Consider the following 6000-nt stretch of genomic DNA (forward strand, 5'->3'; position numbering starts at 1 on the left):
GAAGGTAGGAGACGAGGTACTGGCAGAAGTAAAGCTGTGAGTACCGGACGTGAGTCGTGCTTCGGTAGCTCAGTTGGTAGAGCACTTGCCCGCGAAAGGCAAAGGTCCCGAGTTCGAGTCTCAGTCGGGCACACAGTTTTAATCTGCCAGGAAGTTTCATATCAGCGCACACTCCGCTGCAGAGTGAAAATCTCATTCTGGAAACATCCCCCAGGCTGTGGCTAAGCCATGTCTCCGCAATATCCTTTCTTTCAGGAGTGCTAGTTCTGCAAGTTTCGCAGGAGAGCTTCTGTAAAGTTTGGAAGGTAGGAGACGAGGTACTGGCAGAAGTAAAGCTGTGAGTACCGGACGTGAGTCGTGCTTCGGTAGCTCAGTTGGTAGAGCACTTGCCCGCGAAAGGCAAAGGTCCCGAGTTCGAGTCTCGGTCGGGCGCACAGTTTTAATCTGCCAGGAAGTTTCATATCAGCGCACACTCCGCTGCAGAGTGAAAATCTCATTCTGGAAACATCCCCCAGGCTGTGGCTAAGCCATGTCTCCGCAATATCCTTTCTTTCAGGAGTGCTAGTTCTGCAAGTTTCGCAGGAGAGCTTCTGTAAAGTTTGGAAGGTAGGAGACGAGGTACTGGCAGAAGTAAAGCTGTGAGTACCGGACGTGAGTCGTGCTTCGGTAGCTCAGTTGGTAGAGCACTTGCCCGCGAAAGGCAAAGGTCCCGAGTTCGAGTCTCGGTCGGGCACACAGTTTTAATCTGCCAGGAAGCTTCATATCAGCGCACACTCCGCTGCAGAGTGAAAATCTCATTCTGGAAACATCCCCCAGGCTGTGGCTAAGCCATGTCTCCGCAATATCCTTTCTTTCAGGAGTGCTAGTTCTGCAAGTTTCGCAGGAGAGCTTCTGTAAAGTTTGGAAGGTAGGAGACGAGGTACTGGCAGAAGTAAAGCTGTGAGTACCGGACGTGAGTCGTGCTTCGGTAGCTCAGTTGGTAGAGCACTTGCCGCGAAAGGCAAAGGTCCCGAGTTCGAGTCTCGGTCGGGCACACAGTTTTAATCTGCCAGGAAGTTTCATATCAGCGCACACTCCGCTGCAGAGTGAAAATCTCATTCTGGAAACATCCCCCAGGCTGTGGCTAAGCCATGTCTCCGCAATATCCTTTCTTTCAGGAGTGCTAGTTCTGCAAGTTTCGCAGGAGAGCTTCTGTAAAGTTTGGAAGGTAGGAGACGAGGTACTGGCAGAAGTAAAGCTGTGAGTACCGGACGTGAGTCGTGCTTCGGTAGCTCAGTTGGTAGAGCACTTGCCCGCGAAAGGCAAAGGTCCCGAGTTCGAGTCTCGGTCGGGCACACAGTTTTAATCTGCCAGGAAGTTTCATATCAGCGCACACTCCGCTGCAGAGTGAAAATCTCATTCTGGAAACATCCCCCGGGCTGTGGCTAAGCCATGTCTCCGCAATATCCTTTCTTTCAGGAGTGCTAGTTCTGCAAGTTTCGCAGGAGAGCTTCTGTAAAGTTTGGAAGGTAGGAGACGAGGTACTGGCAGAAGTAAAGCTGTGAGTACCGGACGTGAGTCGTGCTTCGGTAGCTCAGTTGGTAGAGCACTTGCCCGCGAAAGGCAAAGGTCCCGAGTTCGAGTCTCGGTCGGGCACACAGTTTTAATCTGCCAGGAAGTTTCATATCAGCGCACACTCCGCTGCAGAGTGAAAATCTCATTCTGGAAACATCCCCCAGGCTGTGGCTAAGCCATGTCTCCGCAATATCCTTTCTTTCAGGAGTGCTAGTTCTGCAAGTTTCGCAGGAGAGCTTCTGTAAAGTTTGGAAGGTAGGAGACGAGGTACTGGCAGAAGTAAAGCTGTGAGTACCGGACGTGAGTCGTGCTTCGGTAGCTCAGTTGGTAGAGCACTTGCCCGCGAAAGGCAAAGGTCCCGAGTTCGAGTCTCGGTCGGGCACACAGTTTTAATCTGCCAGGAAGTTTCATATCAGCGCACACTCCGCTGCAGAGTGAAAATCTCATTCTGGAAACATCCCCCAGGCTGTGGCTAAGCCATGTCTCCGCAATATCCTTTCTTTCAGGAGTGCTAGTTCTGCAAGTTTCGCAGGAGAGCTTCTGTAAAGTTTGGAAGGTAGGAGACGAGGTACTGGCAGAAGTAAAGCTGTGAGTACCGGACGTGAGTCGTGCTTCGGTAGCTCAGTTGGTAGAGCACTTGCCCGCGAAAGGCAAAGGTCCCGAGTTCGAGTCTCGGTCGGGCACACAGTTTTAATCTGCCAGGAAGTTTCATATCAGCGCACACTCCGCTGCAGAGTGAAAATCTCATTCTGGTAACATCCCCCAGGCTGTGGCTAAGCCATGTCTCCGCAATATCCTTTCTTTCAGGAGTGCTAGTTCTGCAAGTTTCGCAGGAGAGCTTCTGTAAAGTTTGGAAGGTAGGAGACGAGGTACTGGCAGAAGTAAAGCTGTGAGTACCGGACGTGAGTCGTGCTTCGGTAGCTCAGTTGGTAGAGCACTTGCCCGCGAAAGGCAAAGGTCCCGAGTTCGAGTCTCGGTCGGGCACACAGTTTTAATCTGCCAGGAAGTTTCATATCAGCGCACACTCCGCTGCAGAGTGAAAATCTCATTCTGGAAACATCCCCCGGGCTGTGGCTAAGCCATGTCTCCGCAATATCCTTTCTTTCAGGAGTGCTAGTTCTGCAAGTTTCGCAGGAGAGCTTCTGTAAAGTTTGGAAGGTAGGAGACGAGGTACTGGCAGAAGTAAAGCTGTGAGTACCGGACGTGAGTCGTGCTTCGGTAGCTCAGTTGGTAGAGCACTTGCCGCGAAAGGCAAAGGTCCCGAGTTCGAGTCTCGGTCGGGCACACAGTTTTAATCTGCCAGGAAGTTTCATATCAGCGCACACTCCGCTGCAGAGTGAAAATCTCATTCTGGAAACATCCCCCAGGCTGTGGCTAAGCCATGTCTCCGCAATATCCTTTCTTTCAGGAGTGCTAGTTCTGCAAGTTTCGCAGGAGAGCTTCTGTAAAGTTTGGAAGGTAGGAGACGAGGTACTGGCAGAAGTAAAGCTGTGAGTACCGGACGTGAGTCGTGCTTCGGTAGCTCAGTTGGTAGAGCACTTGCCCGCGAAAGGCAAAGGTCCCGAGTTCGAGTCTCGGTCGGGCACACAGTTTTAATCTGCCAGGAAGTTTCATATCAGCGCACACTCCGCTGCAGAGTGAAAATCTCATTCTGGAAACATCCCCCAGGCTGTGGCTAAGCCATGTCTCCGCAATATCCTTTCTTTCAGGAGTGCTAGTTCTGCAAGTTTCGCAGGAGAGCTTCTGTAAAGTTTGGAAGGTAGGAGACGAGGTACTGGCAGAAGTAAAGCTGTGAGTACCGGACGTGAGTCGTGCTTCGGTAGCTCAGTTGGTAGAGCACTTGCCCGCGAAAGGCAAAGGTCCCGAGTTCGAGTCTCGGTCGGGCACACAGTTTTAATCTGCCAGGAAGTTTCATATCAGCGCACACTCCGCTGCAGAGTGAAAATCTCATTCTGGAAACATCCCCCAGGCTGTGGCTAAGCCATGTCTCCGCAATATCCTTTCTTTCAGGAGTGCTAGTTCTGCAAGTTTCGCAGGAGAGCTTCTGTAAAGTTTGGAAGGTAGGAGACGAGGTACTGGCAGAAGTAAAGCTGTGAGTACCGGACGTGAGTCGTGCTTCGGTAGCTCAGTTGGTAGAGCACTTGCCCACGAAAGGCAAAGGTCTCGAGTTCGAGTCTCGGTCGGGCACACAGTTTTAATCTGCCAGGAAGTTTCATATCAGCGCACACTCCGCTGCAGAGTGAAAATCTCATTCTGGAAACATCCCCCGGGCTGTGGCTAAGCCATGTCTCCGCAATATCCTTTCTTTCAGGAGTGCTAGTTCTGCAAGTTTCGCAGGAGAGCTTCTGTAAAGTTTGGAAGGTAGGAGACGAGGTACTGGCAGAAGTAAAGCTGTGAGTACCGGACGTGAGTCGTGCTTCGGTAGCTCAGTTGGTAGAGCACTTGCCCGCGAAAGGCAAAGGTCCCGAGTTCGAGTCTCGGTCGGGCACACAGTTTTAATCTGCCAGGAAGTTTCATATCAGCGCACACTCCGCTGCAGAGTGAAAATCTCATTCTGGAAACATCCCCCAGGCTGTGGCTAAGCCATGTCTCCGCAATATCCTTTCTTTCAGGAGTGCTAGTTCTGCAAGTTTCGCAGGAGAGCTTCTGTAAAGTTTGGAAGGTAGGAGACGAGGTACTGGCAGAAGTAAAGCTGTGAGTACCGGACGTGAGTCGTGCTTCGGTAGCTCAGTTGGTAGAGCACTTGCCCGCGAAAGGCAAAGGTCCCGAGTTCGAGTCTCGGTCGGGCACACAGTTTTAATCTGCCAGGAAGTTTCATATCAGCGCACACTCCGCTGCAGAGTGAAAATCTCATTCTGGAAACATCCCCCAGGCTGTGGCTAAGCCATGTCTCCGCAATATCCTTTCTTTCAGGAGTGCTAGTTCTGCAAGTTTCGCAGGAGAGCTTCTGTAAAGTTTGGAAGGTAGGAGACGAGGTACTGGCAGAAGTAAAGCTGTGAGTACCGGACGTGAGTCGTGCTTCGGTAGCTCAGTTGGTAGAGCACTTGCCCGCGAAAGGCAAAGGTCCCGAGTTCGAGTCTCGGTCGGGCACACAGTTTTAATCTGCCAGGAAGTTTCATATCAGCGCACACTCCGCTGCAGAGTGAAAATCTCATTCTGGAAACATCCCCCAGGCTGTGGCTAAGCCATGTCTCCGCAATATCCTTTCTTTCAGGAGTGCTAGTTCTGCAAGTTTCGCAGGAGAGCTTCTGTAAAGTTTGGAAGGTAGGAGACGAGGTACTGGCAGAAGTAAAGCTGTGAGTACCGGACGTGAGTCGTGCTTCGGTAGCTCAGTTGGTAGAGCACTTGCCCGCGAAAGGCAAAGGTCCCGAGTTCGAGTCTCGGTCGGGCACACAGTTTTAATCTGCCAGGAAGTTTCATATCAGCGCACACTCCGCTGCAGTTGAATATCTCATTCTGGAAACATCCCCCAGGCTGTGGCTAAGCCATGTCTCCGCAATATCCTTTCTTTCAGGAGTGCTAGTTCTGCAAGTTTCACAGGAGAGCTTCTGTAAAGTTTGGAAGGTAGGAGACGAGGTACTGGCAGAAGTAAAGCTGTGAGTACCGGACGTGAGTCGTGCTTCGGTAGCTCAGTTGGTAGAGCACGTGCCCACGAAAGGCAAAGGTCCCGAGTTCGAGTCTCGGTCAGGCACACAGTTTTAATCTGCCAGGAAGTTTCATATCAGCGCACACTCCGCTGCAGAGTGAAAATCTCATTCTGGAAACATCCCCCAGGCTGTGGCTAAGCCATGTCTCCGCAATATCCTTTCTTTCAGGAGTGCTAGTTCTGCAAGTTTCGCAGGAGAGCTTCTGTAAAGTTTGGAAGGTAGGAGACGAGGTACTGGCAGAAGTAAAGCTGTGAGTACCGGACGTGAGTCGTGCTTCGGTAGCTCAGTTGGTAGAGCACTTGCCCGCGAAAGGCAAAGGTCCCGAGTTCGAGTCTCGGTCGGGCACACAGTTTTAATCTGCCAGGAAGTTTCATATCAGCGCACACTCCGCTGCAGAGTGAAAATCTCATTCTGGAAACATCCCCCAGGCTGTGGCTAAGCCATGTCTCCGCAATATCCTTTCTTTCAGGAGTGCTAGTTCTGCAAGTTTCGCAGGAGAGCTTCTGTAAAGTTTGGAAGGTAGGAGACGAGGTACTGGCAGAAGTAAAGCTGTGAGTACCGGACGTGAGTCGTGCTTCGGTAGCTCAGTTGGTAGAGCACTTGCCCGCGAAAGGCAAAGGTCCCGAGTTCGAGTCTCGGTCGGGCACACAGTTTTAATCTGCCAGGAAGTTTCATATCAGCGCACACTCCGCTGCAGAGTGAAAATCTCATTCTGGAAACATCCCCCAGGCTGTGGCTAAGCCATGTCTCCGCAATATCCTTTCTTTCAGGAGTGCTAGTTCTGCAAGTTTCGCAGGAG

General features: G+C 51.5%; 1 non-coding gene across 1 annotated transcript; it reads left to right on the top strand.

Annotated features, from left to right (window-relative positions):
* The first annotated feature begins 359 nt into the window (after positions 1-359).
* On the top strand, positions 360-434 carry Trnas-cga (transfer RNA serine (anticodon CGA)). Its single transcript has one exon. It is a non-coding gene; the product is annotated as a tRNA-Ser (tRNA).
* Positions 435-6000: the final 5566 nt, after the last annotated feature.

This window comes from Schistocerca cancellata, chromosome 6 (assembly GCF_023864275.1).
Source record: "Schistocerca cancellata isolate TAMUIC-IGC-003103 chromosome 6, iqSchCanc2.1, whole genome shotgun sequence".
Classification (NCBI taxonomy): Eukaryota; Metazoa; Arthropoda; class Insecta; order Orthoptera; family Acrididae; genus Schistocerca; species Schistocerca cancellata.